The following is a 25,106-nucleotide window of genomic DNA, read 5'->3' on the forward strand; positions in this document are numbered from 1 at the left end:
TGGGAAAGGCAAGTGTTTTGAAAATAATATATGATTCGGGCGCATCGTATAGGTACAATGACGTGTTGTCTGATTCAGCACGTGTATGAGAATCATTAATCAAAAGAACTCTCGAGATATACTCTATCGACCGAGTTAATATTTTCGTGGGTATCTCTTATTAAAACAATTTTAATTAGTCCACTACAAAACACGACGATTATTATCGCGCTTTTGATCCAATAAAAAGTCCGATGTTTAGAAATCGTTTTCGTTAATGTGTATTAAACAGTACAATAAGAGTCGTCCCGGCAACTCCGGCAAGCGATATAATATGTGCTCTATTGTACTTTGGATATCATTTAATAGCAGTATTATTATGCTTTTTTTGTCTAGTCTAATAAACCTCTACAATAATTAATCAATACGTATTGAGTGGGGTTCCGATCTATGAAAAAAAAAAAAAAAAAACGTCGGTTGACGTGTAATCGTCAAACATGATAATACAATTTTCACGAATTCGCTGTTCACTTACACCGTGCACTCGTAAACACGAAAAGCTCCATACAAATATTATATTATTTATTGTTACGAGCCATTTAATAGTTAATAGTTATTACGCCCTCGATTTAAATATTAATTAATCGACTATTGTTTTCATTTCTTAGATAAGTGCTGAAGAATATAATATCGTGTACGTTGTACCTATTCATACATATATGCATAATGTTATATTAAATATTGTGTTCTTGTTTAACGGGAAATAATAATAATAATTATGAACCAACAAAGTTTGAAGTGTTATTAATTATTCATAGCTAATTATATTAAAAATATATATAATCATTGTTTTTTATACTGCAATATAATTGCTTTGGGTTTTTTTTTTTTTATTATTATTATTAATCAAACAATTTTACAAACGCTGTTTTTTAAAAACATCCAATTTTACGATACAGAACGATTCAAATGTATACGTTTGAAATAGAGTTAGTTTACGTTTCAACTGTTCTGTTTGTATATGAGAATAATGTATTAAAGCGAATATTTCTCATTCTTTTTTTTTTTTTTATCTCAGGGCTTCTTCACCGTGTGCATCTGCTTCGATTACGTCGGTCATCTTGCATTCGATATATTTAGAATATTCATTTTGCTCTCTGTGGGTTTTCAATTATTTGCAAATATATTGAATTAGTCACTTATGCGTTTGAAAACACTATCGGTTTTTCGTTGTATAAATCTACGATCCTTTCATCAACATGCATGTGTGTATCCTTGTAATATATTAAAATACATTATTATTTAATACCTATGTTGATTTGTTTGAATCATGCAAAATCATGTATCCGTTTTATTTTTCAAGTTGTTTTTTAAGGTTTACATTAATTAAAAATTATGTGATTAACATTCATAACTTGTCAATTTAAGTATATTATAATAAATAGTTATCATAGTATATATGCATAAATCTATTATGTATGTTTTAAATTTTCCTGCTGTGTGAAATAGAAAAATACTTTTAATACTTTTTCTATTTTTAATATATTTAGGTACTCCAGCACTTTCAGTATTATCTTTTCTTAACCTACACTTACGTAAGTACTTCTTTATTTATTGACAAAAAAATTGTATTTTTTTTTCACATTTGTCTCTCATCTTGGTATCAAACTTTTTCTAAAAATATAAAATTAAATGTTATGCCAACTCAAACTATTCAAAAAATAAAATTAATAATATTATTTCGAAAATTGGATAATTCCTAATTTTATTATACTAATATTAAATACAAAATATTATAATACACCTCGGTATTAAAAACACTAATATGTTGTAGTTTTTTTTTCAAACACTGAATCTTTCTTAAATAAATTAAAGGAGCTCACAAATACAATTTCACATATTATGTCACGTTAATATATTAATTATTTATAATCTACTAAGTTATTTTACAGTGGATGTCTAAACTATAAATGGCTTTCACGATGGGCGCTCCTATCTCCAAAAGACCTCCTGTGTATTATATCTGTGCAAACTACAAATATTATTCTACTACATGGTACCGATGGAATCACCTTAATGCCAAAAACAACATACAGGAATACGTCTAGTTTCAGGCACGTGGCTATTATATTTTATTATTATTTCACATTAACACGAATATAGTACTTTGATTTTGACAGGATTTTTGGTATGTCTGATTGAATGATTGACACAAGTATATTCGTATAGATCAATATACCTTCTACTTTAACTCGTATAGTTTATTTAATACACGAATTGCTTAAATTTAAGAAATAACATTTTGGTTTTTTTTTTTTTTACGAACTAATTTATTACATTTAATACTTTCCAGACCGATCTGTACAGTATGTTCTTCTTGTTCGAATATAATTAATTAAATATAATTTTTATACAAATAATTGGTAACACCAATTATTCAACTGAAAAACCAAACAATCTTAAATTGATTATTGTTTTAGTAAGACTCATCAAAATGGATAACATTGAGAATGATAATAAATACAATTACAAAAAAATAAAAAAACGGATTTTGAGGAATGTTAAAAATGTTTTTCTCGATATATTACGTTCTATAATTGGCTCAGGGTAAAACGTAAGGCCAAAACTTCCGAGATAATAAACCATAATAAATCATCGTAGCCGCTTATTAGTTATAATATCTTAGTGAACTATTGTGTTTGTTATCAACACGGAAAATCACCTTGAGTCGTTCCGAAATTAGAAGCAGCCTGCAGCACATTGAAAACGCGAATTTGTGACCCGTGTCCACACTTCACACTTGGCGGTGACATATGTATGGACGGTGGTTAATGTTAATGTTTTATTGAAAATCGCGATTGTTTGTAGTTAGAGTTACCTTGTAACAAATAAGATTCAAATTTAATTCAAATCAGTCGCTGGAAACGACATACTATCGTGTAGTGAAAACGTTTTTTTTCTGCATCGTTATTGAGTACAATATACAAATAGATAATAATATAAATTTATGTTTTTCATTAATTTTCATCGTTTCGGTACATCAATAGTCTTTACTCCTTTCTACTTGTTTGAGATTTTTCATTTGTATTTTATTATTATAAGACATGTTTATAATGATAAAATACAACAACTTGAAAACAACAAAGGAGTCAATCATTTTTCTTATACATTTGGTTGTTATATATTTTGTGCAACAGTGAGGAAACTATTGATTTTACAATGATGTCTTTTTTGTTTGTTACAGAACAGTTTTCGAAACAGCGAGAACATAATATGAATTTTCTGTAAATTGGAAATTTAACAAAATACATAATTTATTAGTATTTATACAATTATAAGTAAATTATAATGTTTAGAGTGAAATTCAGAAAAACAGCAAATTCCCAGAACAATTATTCTCGGTTATTTTAAAAATTAAATCAATCATAAATACTACTGCAATTTTTTTATTACGTTTGTGTACTCGTATTGTTGTACATAAATAAGTAAAATTAAACGAAAATAAAATAATTAAAAGAAAACACCAAGACTCAGGGGCACTAGAAATATAACCTTATTCAACATGCGTTTTATTTTATTTTAATTATATAGACTGTATATTATGTTATTAATTATTATACTAATTACTAGTATTGTGTAATAAATATTATTTTATCAACCAAAATAGAATTTTTTTTTTTAGAAAGGTCTTAAATGTTGTACTATACAAGCATTAAGAGAACGTCTATACTATAAAAAAACGGTACTGTATAATATTTTAAGTCTTATCATATACAATATATTAAAATGGGTTTTTTTTATATGTATTTAGTTTTTGGATTCCTCTTTTTTTCACTACCGTTAAGTGCTTCGAAGGATCGTGGCCATTACACGTGTTTATAATATCGCAGCAGTCACAGTCGTGATCTCTAGCAATTATAAAAGTGATTGCAGGTACCTACGCACCACGTGTATCTGAAAAGAAAAATATTCACAATATTGTACATGCATAATATTAATACATAATTTAAAAAAAAATAGACGTTATCTTCGTGATGGACGAGGTACGCATAATGTTCAGAGTTCTCAAAACATAAATAAATGATAAATACAGTTTCTTATATATTATTATCTAAGATCCAAATGTTACTTAAAAAATAAAATTAAAAATAACTCTTTTATCTTTGTCATTGGACAAATATTAGTGCTAAAATGTTTGTAAGTTAACAACAATAAAACTAGTTTAAGCTTACCGTTTAAAAAAATTACTACTGTTTTGTAGTTATTTTTTTATGTAGCTAATTTTATTAAAAATGTATATTACGATTAAGCTCTATTAATTTTTCATATCTGAGTATAAAAAAAAAAAAAAATAATAATACACCATGTATAATATATTTATTCAATAAACTAAAAATATTACATTTTTATTTCGTTTTAAATAATTTATTAATAGTAAACTTTTAAAAGTTGGGTTATTTTCAAATTTTTAAATGCAATTTATTCAATTCATGCAGAGTTGTTTACCAAACATGAACACTCTTATTTTCTTTCATAATGTATTTATTTAAATTCTGGTTCATAGAGTTATAGAGTATTGTCTAGTACCCTTTGGCAACGCATACATATTTTAGTTTTTTTTTTTTTTTTACAAAACTACATTTTCTGGTTGGATAAATTTTTCATTATAACAATCAATCTTTAATACAATATAGGAATAAGAGTTTTAACATGAAAAAATATTCATTGGATTTTATGTGAATTTTCAAATTTTTGATTTTTTAGGTATCAATGTATAATATTATATTTTTTATCAAATTTATCATGAATGAAATTATTTGTTTCTTATCAATTTTATTAAATTATCAGTACCTGTATAGGTATCAATGTCATATTACTATTATAAATATGTTAGTATATTATTTAGGTATTATCTTAGTTTACCCTTATAATAATAATAATGATAATATGATAAGTACCTTCAACTAAAAAAAAATATATAAAATATACCCAGCTCCCATATTTAGCTACAGTTTCTAGGTTTCCCTAACAACCTGTTATAATCCCATAACCAAACCGATTTCACGTTACAGTTCATACGTTGCCCCTAGAAACCATCTTTAATATAATTATGTTACCATAGTAACCGAATAAAATCATCAAAACATGTCTTTGATTTATTCTTTTTATTGTTTTTCTACGAAGAAGAAGAAATATTAAATGATAGGTACACTATATTTTTTATTCTAAAACGAGAACCAAACTTCTTTTTATTGTAAACTGTTAGTATGATTTTTCTCGAAAATATATAAAACATAATTTTAACGAGTAGTTTCTAAGTTTTTCTAAGCTTTGGTGGTTTAGAAACTATTGTTTTGTTTAAAACTTTACAACTATTTATAAACATAGTAAATTAAACACTATATTTTAGGTGTATCCAAATGTTAACGTTTTATATATTTAAACCTTATTATTTATTCGACTATGCTTACTACATTAAGTTTAAAAATTCAGAAACAATTCGAATTCCAAATTATATGCGTATAAAAATTCACAACTAACAAATGTAACAATTAATAAAAGAAAAAAAGGAAACCATCTACTTAAAATAAACAATTCACAGTAAAGAAATGTTATGGCCCTCGCCGAACATTTAAACGATACAAGGATTTAATAATTTCACAAATCTGAATTCGATAATTCATTTTCGTTTTCAAAGATAAAGCGGTGGGATGATTATGCTCGGTGAATCACCCTGTATCCTATATGTTTATTATTGAATATACAGATGTACCTAAAGTATATTCATTCAATCGCCAGCACTGCTCTCGATCACGTCATCCGTTCCGGAACTCAGCTCGCGTTCACAGTACATAATAATATATTATGATCGTACTACTACACACTTAATAACACGGCCGTGGCTTTTGACCACCGCTTTGGTCTTCGCGGTCGCATACGCATTATTCCACACACACACACACATATATATATATATATATATTGGTACACAAGAGCACGTTCGCGCACACGCACATAATCTTATGTTCTCATATGTATATGTATTCAATATTTATTTGTTCGTACACATATATTATATATTATATATTATAGTGTGTGTGTGTGTGTGTGTACGTATATAGTATATATGGTTAACATAGTAGGCACTAGCTGTACGTTAGGTGCCCCGCAGCAGGATATCGCTTCATAAATTATTAATTCACGTTGGCCATACGCACAGCGACTATGTATTATAATATTGTATACTACTCGTATCGTATACGTATGATATGTTTTACCGCGTCTAGCTCGTATACCGAGTGTATAGGCACTATATACCTCGAGTAGAGGTGTGCAGTGTGTATGACTGCGGCGGGGGTTGGTGGCGAGGAACCGCGGAGTCTCTCTGCACCGTGCACATAATATTATATACCTAACCTATATAATGTATACACACACACACACAGATTATGTCCACCTCACGCATAAATGAATCTAAACTAGGCACCCAAACATATTTAAGTCCTGTAACGAATTAGTAAATACCAAACGAACACATACGCATACTACACTACGTATAGATATAACGTAATGTGTATGGAGAATATCCTTGCCCGGTGGTAACGGTACGTGATATCCTCGCATATGGGCCATTATGTCTGCCCCCTAATCGGTCAAGTAGATTTATTATAATTTAAAGACGGGGCCAAGTGTATATATATATATATACGTTTGTAGCGTGCTCGTGTCGTGTATACAAGTTGTTGAGTATTAAATACACACGCATATATATATATATATATATACTTATACGAGTGCGCGTGCGTGTTTTAACCGTTTTCGAACGTCGAAAAACAAATAAATTATATATTTTACCTATACACGTCATTTAGTATTATATTTGTTTTAATTTTTCATAATACAAACTTCTTTCTCCCAAACCTCACCGATTTGGCAGAGGATATCAAAACTCAAAAGCTTCTCGTCAGCGTGGACAAAACAAGAATATTACGAAACGTCTAAACGCAACCCCTCCCTCAACCCCGTGGTGTATGTGCTACTTATAGTCAAAGTTCATAAAGTACGGCGAGAACGAGCTATACACATCTATCTATTTGAATCCAGCGTCGTTTGTGCTGCGTCGTCCGATTCGTGCTAAAAATTCAATATTAAAGCGTGTTGAACAATTTCGCAACCACTACGTTGGAGTAAAATTATAATATTATATATCGACTACGCTGTTCACCCGAGACACGGACGAGGTACCTGACCTATCTTTTTCGTACACTTCGAGGACAATCGATATTTTAACAGTATATTATTACGTTTATTGCACACGAAGAATGATTGAATTGAACGAACTGACACGGCGGTGGATGATACAAGTCTAAATCGACAATAAACCATCCCTATCCGTTTTCGTCGGGCGACCGTTCCGACGCGACGATCGCAAACCAACGGTCAGTGTCGATTTCTGGATCGATTCCGATCCCGAGATCGTCGACTAATACCCTCCTCTCGATTAGAGGCGGTAGGTACTAGATGGAATAATATATAATATATACATATATATATCGTGTTATTATCGTCAAAACTCGTTTGCGCCGACGACGATCTCGCGTATCCCCAAAAGACTCGTCCCCGAATAAATTGTCGGGACAGCCGTTACATTGCCAATGCATCGCGTTCGAACGCGGTGCGTACGTGATAAACGTATACACAGTACGCGGCATATTATTCAATACATATATACGTATTATATTAAATAATCGAAACGCATTCGATTTCCGCAGCACGAATGAACAACTTTATGCTTCTCGCTGGCTGCAGTGTAATAATAACAATAATGATAATACACTGGTGTAGCGGAGACCGAAATAGGGACTGTTACTGCGCCTCCGTCGCCGGTGCTGTTGGCGGGGATGATGGGACCATCGCCGTTATTTCGGGGTTGGCATAGTATATTTCATCGAAATTAGGTTTTATCGCCACCACGTGTTCCATCCCCGTTCACACAAACTCCACTCGCCCGTCCGTTCGCTACCGTTTCCCACAGCCACCTCCGCCGCGGTGCGTATACATACATATTATTATATACCCGTCGTAGTAACGTATATAATAATAATATATAGCTGCTGGCTGGCTGGCTGGCTGGCAGCAGCCACCAGAACCGTAGTATTTCTTCGGAACACCATTGTTCCGGAACGGTGTTCGGTCGCTCGCTGCCCGGGAAATTGATCCGTCGGCGCTAAGTACATTCGATCCGTATCGGTGATTTCCCATATATACCGAGAATTCCATTACGGTGCACTAATGATATATACGTATAGACATTATACCTACGCACCGGGAGAGGCGAAAAGCGCTCTAATAATCGTACTTTAGTGTCACAAAATATTATATTGTGGGCACATATCGTTATTACGTTATAGAAGCCGATAGTCCGCCGCCGGGTGGATCCCGATATTTGTTCAGCGACATGTTTCAACGGGTCTACAACACAAACAGTACGGGTTTTTAGGACGTCGAAGCTCATACGAATCATATAATCGTCGTCCGTACAGTCATCACTCGAACGTCCAGACACGATACTCTCACCAAATTATCGCTCTATCGATAAATTTTTTATGATATTGTTCATACTTTGGTCGTCTAAAATATTTTCACGACAAACTTTCCCTCGATTGTCTTGTTTTCATTTACAGGGATATCTTTGTATTGACGCAGTGCAAGTACGCACGGTAACTTTCTTCCCCCAATCGATAATACTCTAAACTGTGGTATTCAAAATTATCCGCACTTAAGGAGTTCATTAAACGACATTTAACTCCACGAGAAAACATCATTAAAAATTGATTTCCATTAATATTTGTATACCCATCATTAGGGCCGGTCATTCGATTTATTTATGAATCGTATTTTATATAAACGTAATAAATTTATTCATTATTAATACAGTTTAATGATATCCCAATGCAAATATAAATATTTGATTTATGAGATTTGAAGTAGAACACCTACTGTTTATACTACAATGATGATAAATGTTGAACGGTCGTAAAATAAGAATATATTGATATACGTTCCAACTAAAATGTTAAATACACCTATATACGTTGTTCGATTCTTTGTCGAGTAACAAAAATTACACGATTACATCGCCCGACGTAAAGACCAATATAAATAAAACGTATTCCGTTCATAAAATATTAAAATGTTTATATTATTATTATTATTGTCATAACAACTACATAGGTACTTAACAATATTACTACTAGTATAGCTCGATAGACAAAGTCCGAGGAATTCGATGATTTTTGATTTTAGCGTTATATAGTTTCTGATTATCCAATGTTTTCCGATGTACAGCTGCAGTTGTATTGTAAAATATAAATTTATTAATAACAATCATTTACACGGTCGTTTATATTGACGAGAAACTGATAACGAGTGATGACTAATTTCAATGTCACTTGCGTATACCTACTATATATAGATACAGTGTGTATACGCCACGACGTCGACGATGACATTACAATAATATAATATCGAAACGGCATTTCGAATTCGTACGTGTGTTATAGATTATTTTCTCTTCGATCCCGACAATATACGATGCTTCCCGTGTAGTCCCACGGGAGGAAAACATTTCGAAAAAAAAAAACGCCCCAACCGATCGTTTATTATTATGCTAATTACAGCAGATCGATTTAAAACTAAAATCAAGGCCGCCACCATATTTCACGCATTCCTCCCCCCCCCCGACAAAAAATATCCCTCCTCCTCCTCCTCCTCCTCCTCCTCCTCCTCCAATCGTCTAGTGGTGCAGAAACGCATTATGTGCGGGTTTTTTTTTTTTATATGGGTTATATTATTTTTTCACTCTACTGTGGCAACGACGTGGATTCCCTGCTCCCTCGTTCTGCGCAGTTAAATGAGCCGTACATCCTATATAGACCTGCAGTAAATCAAACCGCCGTAGTTCTTTCGCGCTGCTCGCATACATGTCGTGTATTATTACAATAATTCGGTGTATAATATTATTATATAGAAAAGCAGCAGTCAACGATTCCTTTTTACGGCGAGCGGTCGCACAAATACACAAAAATATGCCTGGGCGTTGTACTGATACCAAAACTTTTTCCGTTACCGCAGAAAAAATAAATAAATAAATAATAAAAACGAAAAAAAAAATAATAATAATAATAACGTAATATCACCGAAAACGCACACATTGTCATTGAAGCTGTAATAAATCTAAATGCGCTCGTTTTCGAATGCGTGGGCTTTAGTATGTGGCCCCCCACGTGTGAGTGTGTGCGGCATGTCTGGGGCGCGATATACGCGCTGAGTTGTATATCATTATAATTTATATTATTATTATTATTATTATTATTATTTACTACGAGTGGCGAATATGTTGTTGGTTTTCTCGAAATTGATATTCATTGGACGACAAACGTCGAAAAGTACTAGGTTTTCGCATTTCTGTAGAAATTACTATATTTTTAACGTGACAATATAACCGTAAGTTATTGTAGCCGAGTAATGATAGGTACTAAACAAAATTGAATTAAGGGAGCGTCGTTAAAAACGTTCAAAACATTAAAAGAAACACGAGAAGACAAAATTTAACCTCTTAAAATCTCGTTTAAAAAAAAAATATGTATTTTGTATATACGAGTTTCAAATTTACCATTGCATATATTATATTTATTTTATTGAATATAAATTAACTTTATGTATATTTTGTGTCCCATAAATACTTCGATGATAATAAAGTATATATATCATTATTTATTATAAACACATTTCGGAAAATTTATAAACCGGTTTTTGACATCTCTTCTCCAATGACTTACATACGACTATATAAGTTAAGACAACAAGCATATAATATAATGTTATTTGTGTGGGCTGATTACATTTTAACAGTCAAATCCATGTATTTTTACACAAGTATTTTAAAAATAATACCATTATATATATATATATATATATATATATATATATATTTGTGTGTATATAAATTTGCGTATTAAATAATAAAATACACAAGTGTTGTCACGTTTGTATTTAAAAAAAAAAAAAATATTATTCGTTTTTAAGTTTATACGTTCGAATATGGTAATATTTTGTTTTTTCAAAATATATATATATATATATATAAAAGAATTGATCATCTATTGCAATGAGACGATTATACAGTCTTAAAATATTAATTTATCTGCAAAAGCTTTTCTAAGTGATGCAATTATTATGGCTTGGTGGTTTGTTAGGCGAATAAATATTACAATCTAAAGGTATAAGTGATAAAGTAAGGATTTACATTATATTAATTTCCGTAGGAAAGGAAATTTATTTCGCGTTCAACAGCTGAATTACAACTAACATGTATTTATTTGACCTAATTAATATTTTATCCATTAATATGTGTGGATATAATTATATTGTTTTAAGTTTTTGCAAATGACAAATAGTTCAGACGAACTCGAAATAATGTTTTATAAAAATATAGTTGTAAAGCATTTCATAAGAAAAAAAATAGAAATGGTCGCGAAAATAAATAAACATTGTGGAATCACATTTGAAAGTAATTGCTGTGAAGTGTAATATGTTTGACATTAATTGCCTTGACCAGTAATTAATTTGGAAATGGAAAAAAACGGTATATTAAGTTGGCTGTTTTTCAAGTAAATTACAGTTCATGGTGAAACGCGTCAGACATTAGGTTTGTGTGCCAAATATCAGCACAGTCTGAGACAAGAAAAAAGTTTATATCTTATCTTACACTTAAAAGTAATAATAAAAATGCCTTTAAAGTTATGTATGTTAAGAAAACAAGAATATTTGACAACCATCATAAATAGAACTTAGTGGAAAAGTCAAATTATTACATTACCTACTATTATTAACATTTTGTATTTAGGTAAATGATTACAATCATAAATTGTTTTAACAATAACTGCTAAACTGTATAATACAAATAAATAAAAGTTACCTTACAAATATAATGTTCATAAAACAAGAAACCCATTTATCTCAATAAAAAATATTGAGTTTAAAAGAACAACAGTTATATATGTACCCTTACTTTTATTTTAAGAATTATTTAAATCAATTTTATGGCACAGCCAACGCCTTAAAACTTCTTAAAAGTGTTTTTACGAAGACTTGCTTTTTAATAAACTTGGTGTCGACAATTTTTAGTGGAGTATAATCAATGCGAATTGATTAGTTTTCGAATGAGATAAATATATTTTATAAATATATATAATATACCGAGTAGCTGAATTAAATATTCTACCGATTTATATTTTAAAATAACAAATATTAATTTCACCGTAAAACGATTTAATATATTGTGCAATAAGTCTATATAATCTAAGAAAGTCAATATTTCGCAAAAATGTTTTCCATAGGTTCCTGGTTATTAGTTTTTAATTATATAATACTCAATTTCCAATTACGATGTATGTGACACATGACAATTCTTAAGATTATTTTTGTTTCAAAAACACAAAACCAATCAACGTTATACCATCAACAATTTCACATTTCACTAAGAATTTAAAAGTAAAAATAGTTTTTGGTATTTTATCACTATTTTGTGTATTCTACACTATTATAATATCACTCATAGTTTTGTGTTATATATTATTTTTAATTTAGAATAAAAAGTTCTGAGCTTAACAAAATATAAGATTTAACAACCTTTGACTCTTATTTTCCGATATCAGAAAGTTGTATTATTTGTGATTGGTTTACTTAAATATACAATTTCAATTTACATACTAATGATAACTTACTCTTCACCAACATTTCTGAAAAATATTACAGTTTTATTTCCCTAAATGAAAGTTTTTGAAAAAAAAAAAGGAAAATTTGGAAATCGTTAAATCATGGATATGTTAAAATACCTAGTAAATTATTTATAATAATAATAAAAATAAAACATAATATATTACCTCATAAAATTATTATAAGATCTACAAAATGTGTATAATATCTCACTCTGAAATTGAATTTATATAGTCTATATTTGGACACCAAAGAAATAATTAATATTATAAAATTTAACTAAAATAAGTAATAACCTTTGCTGCTGAAGATCTGTAATAAAAAAAATGTATATATATTGTTATTTCTACGGTGTTTTAAATAATATTCTTGTAAACTAAAAATTACATAGTAAATTGTATTTTATACTGCTTAATTACGAAAGCTTCAAAAAAAATTTAAAAAGCATTTAAAGTCAATATAAATCTATTCGATTGTGATGTAATATTGTTATATAAATATATAATTGACTATTTATATTCAAGTTTATGTAATAATCTGCATGTTATTAAATTTTAATGTAAAACTTTAAACCAGCAAAATAAATGACCTGTATGGTTATGTAAAAATTATTTTTATACATTTTGTGCAATGAAACGTTAAAAACAAATTAATAACGTACTTATTTTTAAGTATACAACACAAAATATCGTGTCAAATAGTCTACAGGATAAGGTTCTTTATTTATTTTTATATTTACACACGCTCAGAGTACACCTATAATAACGAACTACTTTCAAGTGCTTCAACAAATTGTTTCAAGATCATGCAATTGCGCGTGTTACACGCTTTAAAGTTACGAGTCTCGAATCCGGGTTATTTGTTTTTATTTTATTGATAGTAAATCCTGCGCAAAGAATTGAATATGTAAAAACTTTAAAAGATAATATTTGAAAAAATAAATAAATAAATGGGTCGGTTGGGCTAGAATTCACATATGAAATATGTGGGGGGGCGGATTATATTTTTTAGAAAACATATACAATTATAGATAGGATTTAATAATATTATATACAAATTCCATAGATAGATGGTCTAAAGCCCGTTAACCTTACCACGACTGGGCCGAGCCTATTGGTAGCCGTTTAGATGTAACGGATTGGCGTCAAGTAATATATTATAATAATAACGATCTAGAAGTAGAGAACATACTATTCACGTAGAGCCGGATGTAGAACATACCGTAACTGCGTTATGGAGTTTGGAATTGTATGGTTTTGAATTTGAACACAAGACAAAAACGACGACCATTTCTGACAGAATTAAGTTTTTAATCGAAACTCATTTCCTACGACGAAAGTACAGTATTATAAAATATATTTTAACGTCGGCGCACGAACTACACCTATATAGATGGCTAGTAGAGGTACCTATACCAACAGGCCAGAACGTAACCAGTTTGTTTTTCGGAATTCGTTTCCGGGCTTTTTTTTTACCACGGGAATTACGTTTATGCGTGCGTTTTATTATCGTATACAATATGATATTGTCCAAGACATTTCGTGGTCTGATATCTTCCCGTACTGGTTTTCAGTGCGGTTTTGTCCACGGCGAACAACGGAAATTCCTGGTCAATCCGACCGGTGCACGTGCGTCGTCCACATAATCACACGAAAATATTATAATAGGTATTATGTATATTAATATATTATTATTATAAACAATCGCGGTGACGGGTAGTGCGTATTATAATGCGTTGGATTTCGAGATATTTAAAAAAAACCAGACACATCTTACTAAAATAACGGACTGAAGTCGTCGAAAGAAACTGTACATAATGTACAATATATATATATATATATATATAATACTTGCGTGTGTATAATGTATCATGTATTTATGTACCCCCCCCCCCCAACTCAACTCAGAAGGGCGGACAATAATGACAACAACTATACGACGACGACAATAATAAAAACGATATATTATATACGTTTTTCACTCGGTCTACGGCCGTCGCCCTACAAAAGACTTAAAGTCCGTTACACCGCCACCGCCCGCCCGCCAGCCGCCGCCGCCGCTACCTAGGTGTTTGTGCATCGCTATCATTGTGCAGCGGAGCTGGCATTATCAGCATTGAGGCTTTCTAATCCGAATTAAATGGCTCCAGTGAATATAATATAACAATAATATATTATATTATACCCACACGCATGTTATAGAGTATATGTACGTACACAACTCCTCGAGTAAATAAGAAATGATTAATTACGATATATTATTATTAACAATAATAGGTACGGCGGATCTCTCGCGCCCCGTGTGTACCGTTGCGGCGATGCACAACACACGCGCACAATTATTACACTGCAGACACCGAAAATAAAAAAATATATATTATTATAACGACCCGAAAACGATAATAATGAAAACGAATATAAAATATATTGTGCACGCACGCCGTCGCACGGGCACATTATTATTATTATTATTATTATTATTATTATTATGATATAGGTGGTGGCGGTGTGCGTCGTGACAGACGTATAATATTATATTATATACGAACGTTTTAAATACGCGTTTAATGAACACCACCGGACGTCTGGCTCGTACGTTGTTATAATAACATTTCGTTCGACGGTAATAAAAATGTATGATATTCGTTTCGTATCAACGGGTTTTTTTTTTTTTTTTACACACTCTTTCAACCCCTTTTTTTCGTCCGTCCGTCCGTTCCGATCTGTACGCCGTGATTCTATAACGCACACGCGTATACGCGGTGACAGAAATATAACATATAACGTGTTTATTATACCGTCACCGCAGTTACACGTTCGGCGACGATCCGACTTTACTACCATTATGGATTCGATCGAAAAACGGACATCGTTCTACAGTCGACTGGATATGAAACTATCGCAACACGAACAATAATATATTTTAACAACCGCACGATTCGCGTATATAGTTTAGATATCTTCTAGCTCGTGTGTCGAGAGCCGAGTAATCAAATCCGATAATTTGACGAGCATAATATTCGTGTATTTAATCTAATAATAAAAATAATAATGGTGAAATATAGTTCGCTTATTTTCTGCATCGTGTCATTGTAATATTATCAACTATATTTTATTGAATAACAATAAAGAACCGATGATAACGATTTGCTATACTTCATAGTTTGTGTATACTATTATTGCCATTAATGATATCAATGTAAGCTTCCACGTTCTGTAATATAATAAATTAATCAACAATATTCAACTATTGCATCAGAGTAAATTGTTTCTACTAGTACAACTCTAGTAGTTTTAACGTTAACGGTCACAGCGTAGTTAATAAAAATGCATTAGAAAAAAAAAATGTAATAATTTAATTGGCACTTTATAAAGGTGAACAGTAACTATAATAAAATGTAACAAATAACGACGTAGTCAAAAAGAAAATATATATTTTATTAAATTTTGAAATAATATTAGACTTTCCAACCAAATCTTTCACAATATTATTCAAATTTTAAATTCAGCTATTTTATTATATTTATTTATGTATTTATTATTGTAATGAGCCTCGGGAAGATGACCAATGGGAATTGATAAGATATTTTCACATTTTTTAATACGTTATTTGTATATACTTAGATATGTACATATATAATACATACAACATTGATAAATATACAGCATATTACTTTTATTAAGTCATTTTATATAGTTCCGATTCTTGGAAGAGAGTAAGTTAGCAAATGGAAATTCAGATCTTATTTCATTTATTATTTACAGGCTTCTAGATTATTATAACTTATAAGAAATTGGTCGAAAATCTTAATGACGGCGATACATTTTAGATTTTTATTTTCAAGTCAATTAATTAGTGTAAAACTTTGGCCATTTTGATTATTTGATTGTGTTTGTTATTTATGATTTGTATAAGACGTGATTATAATAATTATTTCTAAAATATACATACAGAATTATGGATGTCTGCAGATTATTAAAATAAAAAAGTTGTTGCAATACTTTCGCCGACGTCAAGTAGTTTTCCTGTTATAATATAGTTACGCAAAAGTGTGGATTTGACAGACGTTCACGTTGACGACAATAATTTATATTTCCCACGCAATTCAAGGTAATTCTGTTGATTTAATTATTTCCGTAAAAATAATACGTAATCGGATAACGCGAGGCATTCTTCTCTTTTGGTGACATTTTTCACGAGAGCTTTCAGTCGGTTTAATATTTTTCATGGCAATCACAGGTTTTTTAGAGATAATATTTAAAGGTAAAACTCGAATAAATAACAAATAAATGGTGTTTATTAGCGATGAAAAACAAATATTATATTTCAAGTTTCATTTTAATAATAAGTATCAATATTACAATGTTATGACTGGAGAATAAAAATGTGCTTGCTAGATTGATAAAATATTTGTACGGAACAAGTATATTTCATTGCACAATATTAATACTTATTTCAATGGGTAGACAATCGTCTTGGTCAAAATAATATAACACCCGAAAATGGCGAAAGTTGTCTTGAAACACTTAGAAATGATTTTTTTCGTTTTGGGCTTTGGTAATTGCTTTTGACAATATGGTATTCTAGTAATTGTTTGCAAATAGTTTGGTTAGGTTAGGTGGTAGAATTCAGGTAGCGATTATTAAAATTTTCCGTTATATGATTTAATTATTAAACATTTTAGTTGAACATTTCCATATAAGTGGAACATTTAATAATCTTAAGATCGAGTTTCACACATGAGTAAGAAGCATATATTTTTTTATTAGTATTATTATTATAATAATTTTTTTTTTGTGTGGTTGAAGAATTTTAATGTTTTAAATGTCCGATATTCAGTGAACATTAACTAGATAACTTTTTGTCTTTGAGTTTACATTAAGATTTTTTTTAATTTTGTTTGTTATGTGTTTAATAGAAAAATGCTTTGGTTATTAACTGTCTAAAAAGTTCATTATTAAGTTTAGATATCAATCATGGAGTAGAGATATGGTTCAAGCATAAACAAGATGAATAGGTACCGAATATATTCGGTTTATTGTAAAATATTATTTATAGCAGGTGAATATACTTTTTTTAGATGTATTATTAGTATATTAGTTGCTTTTCTCTATTGTATTCAAATTTAATTTAATTAATGATTGTTTTAAAATAATTCAACCGTTTAAACTCGATGGAATATTAAAATGTAGTTGTCTCAACTGTTATTTTAATAATATTTTTACTGTGAATAATATACTTTAATATTCAGTGTTCCTAATTTGGTAAAATATAAATGCATGGTTGGTGTACGCATATTACGCTATACGCATAATATGTTTATTTATTTAAATTAGATTAAAATAACTTATTTAAATATTAAAATTACACGCTTATCGAGTAATTTTCGAGCTAGTTAAAGGAAAAAAATTGCTTTGAAACAGAAATTAAACAATTACCGTCTTTTTTTGGTGGTACTTACACAATGTATTGAAAAAAAATATTCGTTTAAACTAAAACAAAAAAAAGGTAGTTTAATAGTTAAACATTCACTTTTTGTAGTGTTCCATTAGACGAGTAAAAAGTATTTTATGTAGGTACCTATGTTCACTGCATTTATTTTATTATGCTTAAAATTAAACTTCTCCTTTAATAACATAAAAGGGGTATTTTTTAACTCGATTTTTCAATACAAAGATGATTAATTAGATTTCGATAATTTATGGATTGGTAGATAAAACGTAGAAAAATCATGTTACGTGAGCACGCTAAAATTCAAAAAAAAAATACAATCAAGTAAAAACATAGTATAACGACTAACGATAAGGTGGAACAGAGAGCGCAGCAGGGAAACAGACTTTAGGGCTTTAATTTGACGGTAAGTACGAGACGAAATAAAAACACAGTAAGTTATAAGTGCTAAAAACGTGTTTATTGATTGTTCAAGTTATGTCCCCTGACATTATTGCCAGCTGACTTGTATAGATCAGTCTGATTGGATTGACAGTGGTGACGGTGGCGAAGATATCGGTTGTGGCGTCGGTGTTGGTACTGTAGGAGGTGTAGTAACCGAAACGGAAATAGAGGATCAAATAAAAAGAAATAAGCCACGGACAGTATCTCTCGATAATAGTAGTCGTCACTTGACACTAATGGACAAAAATTAACATTAATATTCTTTTGGCTGAGAGTCTGCTGTAGTGCTGTTACAGTTTCAGACGATAAACTTTAACGGTTTTAATACTATATATGGTACGCGTAAGGCGGAATCGTCGCCGCTGCTACAATTTCTATAGCGATATAAATACTATTAGTGTTTTTTTTTTTTGTTTTTTACCAGAATCATGTTTCATACTCTTTTTTGGGGGGGTTTTTTATAACGTTTGTTTTTCCTATGTAGGGTAATATTATATAATAACAGTGTGTGCATGTGTGCGTCTAGCGAGTCGTATGGGGACGAGTTTTTTTGTCATCGTATTTTGTCTGGTTTTGAGTTTTAATGTCTATATTGTTGGTTCTTCGACGAAATTTCCAGAACATTGACGATATTTGTTTCCATTTAATGGAAATAATTGACTCGTTACAATAAATTATTTTTGAAGCTTAACCATAACCAATAAAAATATTAATAACTTGCCAAAAATGAAAAAAATAAATCAAAGTGACTTATATTTTGCAGTGTATATGTGTATAAACATCAATAAGTGAAATATTACGAACGTAACAGTTTTATAGAATAGACATATGATTATTAAAAAAAAATGTTGTATTATTTAAATTGTTAGTTTTATTTTTATCACTAATTTTTCCTTTTTCGAAAGTTCCTTTAATCGGTTTTTCTGATTTTATTTTAACCAAATCAAATAATTTTAAAATGAAATAAGATTAGTTTAGTTATTGTTTAGCTAACATAGAGGTAAAGTAACATAAAAAATTAAGTTAACCGTGTGCAGTAAAATAATTGATGTCATTATAAAAGCACTATTTCTTAGAACAATAATAGAACATTATTTTTACCATAATAAATCCAAATAACTAAATTTAAATGATATAAACAAGAATCAAATGTTAGATAATGTATGTGGTAACATTATTATAAATGTACACCTAGCATAACCAAAAAAATTAACACGCAAGTACAATAAAAATGAATTTGAATTCATTTGAAAAAATATAATGCATTTAAAATAAGTAGAACGATTTATTTATAAAATTATTTTTATTATTATATTAAAATAAATGTTTAACAAAATCAAAAGACTTTTATAGGAAGAAAATATAATGGGCGATGATGCGCTTTATTTAAATTTGAACGATGACTGCACAATTGATAAATTTAAGATCAGTTTATAGGTAGGTATTCAACAAACTAAATTGAATAAAAGACTTTTATTCATTGATTATTTTAAATCGTTTTTATTTTTAAACACAATAACATAAGATTTAAACTTTTATATTTTTTACTTCAATGACTAACATTTATTTTAAAGGATGTAACAATAAAAAAAAAAAAACTGACATAATTCAATATTTTAGTATAATATTTTATTTTATTTAAATCAACTTAAAGGTTATTCACTTTATAATTTTTTTAGAAATAATATTATTAGATAATTTTATAGCTTGCTATCGTACTTAATTAATTTTCATTTAAAACATCTCAGTGTATAAACAAGCTTTATTTGTTAATATTTTAATAAAATAACCTCTCTTTTAAAAAAATTGAGTTATTTAATTTGTTTTAAATGTTCTCTTTTTTGGTTTTCTTTTATGTTTCAGTAAAACACATACTTCAATGAATTATATGAATAGAATGAATATGACACGCAACATGTTAGCTTATAAAAAATAAAACCATTAATTATTGTCTCGTGTGTTTAAAATTAATCGGAACAGATTCCGAAAATTGTACAGCAAAATATTTGTATCTCACGGCTAATTTACATTTTTCGTTATACGCCAAGATATATTCAAAAAGCTTTTATAAATATACGTCCAATCATATTTTTCAAATGACACGCGTAATTCTAGGTAGTCAATTTTTAACCAACAACTATTGGCATATACAAAAATAAGAATTATGAAAATATAAAAAAAACAACTAAAAAAAAATTTCGTAATTATTATGGTTTTACTCCAGTTTCGTTACATGAAGTATTACATTTCGTGGCTATACGGTTATTCACAATTTAGTAGGTATTCTACTGTGAATAACCGTATATAAAAGTATAGAAATATATAAAAAAAATTTTTTATATAGTATATATTATTATTAACAACAGTAAAATTGTTTTGTTCAACAAATATTTTTTTCACAATAACTGAATAACTACACTCCAAATGTTTGATAATGTATTATACATAATATAGCTTACCATGTATATGTGCAACGTGCATAATACTTATAGTTGACATAAATTTATACTGGAGAAAGTGCGGTGGTATATGTAATATATTTCAAGTTGCACACAACATTTAAGAACGACAATAATTGTAAATTATTTCCGCAACCATTCAGTGGTAACTTGAGAACACATTATTTCATTATTTTTGGAGACTTTTGAATCTGATGACTGTTTGTGACAATTGCAAATATTATTTATTAAAATATTTACATAAAAATATAAAAACATACGATTTAAAATAAACAATATTTTATTATTTATATGGAAAAACCATGTATGGGAATAGTTTGGTAAAAAGATTATTAATCATTTATCGATGGTTTAAATTATCATACTTTAATAAGTACTATTTTTTATTTTTTACAATAAATATTGTTTTAAGTAAAATATTATACGTAATCAGCTTACTTATTATGAATTATACCACACAATGAAATTATTTATGATATATTTATGAAAAAAAATTATATTATATTTATTTTTTTTTTGAGTATACTGCAGGAAACCCTAAAAATATAACTAGAAAATAATTTTTAAACATAAGTATATATGTTTATGTTTAACGTAATATGATATAAATATACTTAAAAATAATTAAATATTATTAGGTATTTTATTATAAGTAGTATAAAATATTAAAATTTAACGCTGCGCTGAACATTAATTATAGTACTTACTACTTATGTAATAGGATTTATTTTTTGGTAAAATCGTTGATAATAAGCTATTATATAATAAAATTAAAATGTATATTTTATATATTAATTGAGTTATATGTTCTATTCAAATATTTTTCATAATATGAATTAATTTAATTTGTTTTAAATTAACCAAGATTAATTAAATACGTGTTTTTAAACTTTATGAACATATGAAAAGCACCATTATTATGGATTATGCACATTCGTCGGCAATATCGTCGATCGACTTATTTAATTGACAATATTAAAAATTCAACTGATTTTTGGTAACAGCAGATGATCAAACATGACAATTACCCGTGTATACTGATGATGATAGTTTATTTAACGAAAAATGGATATCAATAATTTAATTAGAGATTATTTTGAACATTCAGTCGAGATGAGGTAATCCAATAAACAGCTTAACCATTTGAAATATAATATTATCATACAGTTCAAACGAATACTATGTCGACTATTTTAATAGCTGCCACGCATAAGTGTAATACGGCGTACCTAGTTGCAATACACCATATCCACCGGTATAATACAGCAATACACGCACATCGTGTGATAATTACATGTTCATTGCCCGTGTTGTATACCCACTGTTACACGTCGTCAATGGTGGCGAAACGTTGAAAGAAACGCTGTACCCGTCATTACTTATATCGTGAATAAACCTTCATGCCCAGACAAAAAAACCGTCACCCGGCTAGGTCGTTTTCAATGCGATACACTGCAGCGGGACATCTACAGCCAGTGATGGTGTATCTCAGTCGTGTAATTCTTAACAATAATAAAAGCGAGTCGTTCTGAATTTGTTTTCCGTCGGCAACGCAGCGTAAATCCTATTGGGCCGTGTTTACAATACTTTTATGGCTTGTAAAAAAATAGTAATAAATAAAAATAAAAATAAAAAAAAATAAAAAAACACAACGAAATAGAATAACCGAACAAAAACCCGTTTAGGATCCGACAACAGGATGGTGTTCATGTGAAGGATAATAATAATGGCCGTCCAAAACGCGACGATGCAAAACAATAGGATAATTAAGGGAAAGTCAGTGTGCGAATAAGATAATATGTATATGTATACGTATATTGATTACACATTACTACATTAGTGACATCGAAATTGCATTATATACGTAGGTATATATTACATAGTATGATATATTTGTAGGTATAGGATTAGTAAAATATTAAGTTTAACTAATAGCTAAACTTTCGAGTGTGTGCTGTACTAGTATAATAGTATACTCAAAGTGTATACATTTAAGCCGAAACGCCTCAATGATTATAGAAGACAGACAATTATTTCGGATGGCATTAAATTTAATATGTATATTAAAATTCCTGAAAAAGTAAACATATTTTTATCGAAATTACATCAGTAAACGTGTGATCCATTTAACACATTTTCACATTATTTAAAAATCTAATAAAATAATATCAATTAATTAAAATATATTATTAATACTATCAAATATATTATTGATGTATAATTGTATGTAGTACAAAAATAATATTATTCTAAAAAAAAATAAATATTTTCTACTGTAATTTATTACCATTTTTTATTTTTTATTCCAGAGGAGAATAGTTTTTGGAGTGCTTCAATACATAAAAATTGAATTTTAGACGAGTAGGTTATACGAATTATAAGTATTTAAGGTTTGAATGAACAGAGTGGAGTTGTACCCTTGTAACCCACAAAATGTTGGACCGCTACTCCGCTTATCTAAACTTTAAATACATATAACTAACGAAATACTTGTCAAAAGTATGATTTTGATAGACTGAAATATTTTGAATAACATTCTGCTGTGGCATATAAAATCAAAAATGTTGCTGTCCTTCGAAAAAAGTGAACGATCAAAAAATTATAACGATAAAAAATAGTAAACGTGTTCTAATCAATTTGTATTGTAATGACTTAAAATTGTTTAAAATATAATATACTTTCAATAATTTTTGGTAGTGTTTTACGTTGATTGAATCGCCCCGTATATAGTATATTGATCAATAATTTATAGGTAACAGAACTTAGTACAGTTATTATGTAAACTGTAAACATTTCAGGCAAAGGGTCAAATTTCAAATCAATGGAAAAATAATACTTCAGTTCAGATCGATAAATATGAATAAACGATTTCTCCGAATCAATTAAAAAAAATTAAATTTAGTAATATTTTACTATAAGTGAATATAGTTCATTTTTATTTACTTATCATACAATTATTATACTATGTTATTAGAACACAATTTACAGCTTCTGGAATTTCGTTATAGGTAAATCTTATCTATAAAAATGTTTTTTTTTTTTATATTTAAGGAAATTATTTATCTGTTATAAGCCATTTAATAACATTTTATTAAGTTTTCTTTATATAACTACTAATAATATTTCTATATTCCTGACGAATTCGATGAATTACATTACAAAATGATAATGGCTTTATATTTTTGACAAGAACATTTTTTTTTTATATTTTATTAATTAAACATGAATTATTACTTTAATTATTATTATAATCAGACCGCATTAATATTAAATATTTACTAAAACACTAATATTTTAAATTCATGATTATTTGTATTGTCCAAACAATTCATAAAGTTTTCAAATAATATATACAAGGCATTGAAAGCTAAGCAGGTATTTTTAATTTCAAAAGAATATTACTTTGTATTGCGCGTATACCTCAGGAGGCTCCTCCAAGTCTATGTTATGTTAATTATATCAGGGTGACTTCCAAAGTCAGTAGTAACAAAACACTATGAAATTGAGAATGAAACAGTTCATTATAATGGTTGTGCAAGGCTTCCCCTTCGTTAATCACGTGCAAATGAATGGCAGTGCAATTAAAACGTGTCTGGCGATTATAACACTAATTAGGTGACCTTGTCGTAAGTTCAAACACGGACAGACAACAATTCACATTTCATGCAATCAGTTTTAAATTATCCCTTTTTCCTATACCGATTGTAATATAGAAGTAAATAGGAATTAAATTGCCTGGACAAAAAAATGTTTAAAAAAATTAAAAACAAGCGATTCGTATATTGTATGTACCAAAGCTACTGGATTGTAATATTGTATTATATCATGTTTATTTTATTCAATATTTTTTTTATTCTTCATAAATTTAGTAGAAAAAATACACTGTTAGAAATTATAGTGATAATATAAATTAATATTTAGTAAATATTATTACGTATATAATAAGTGTTATAAATAAATTATACACTGTTATAAGACTATAATTTTATTAAT

General features: G+C 28.9%; 1 long non-coding RNA gene across 1 annotated transcript; it reads left to right on the forward strand.

The window, feature by feature from the left end:
• Positions 1-1,063: 1,063 nt before the first annotated feature.
• LOC113558922 lies at positions 1,064-2,075 on the forward strand. The gene is made up of 3 exons (XR_003405761.1): positions 1,064-1,244; positions 1,530-1,574; positions 1,932-2,075. It is a non-coding gene; the product is annotated as an uncharacterized LOC113558922 (long non-coding RNA).
• Positions 2,076-25,106: the final 23,031 nt, after the last annotated feature.

The sequence above is a fragment of the Rhopalosiphum maidis genome, chromosome 4 (assembly GCF_003676215.2).
Source record: "Rhopalosiphum maidis isolate BTI-1 chromosome 4, ASM367621v3, whole genome shotgun sequence".
Taxonomy (NCBI): domain Eukaryota; kingdom Metazoa; phylum Arthropoda; class Insecta; order Hemiptera; family Aphididae; genus Rhopalosiphum; species Rhopalosiphum maidis.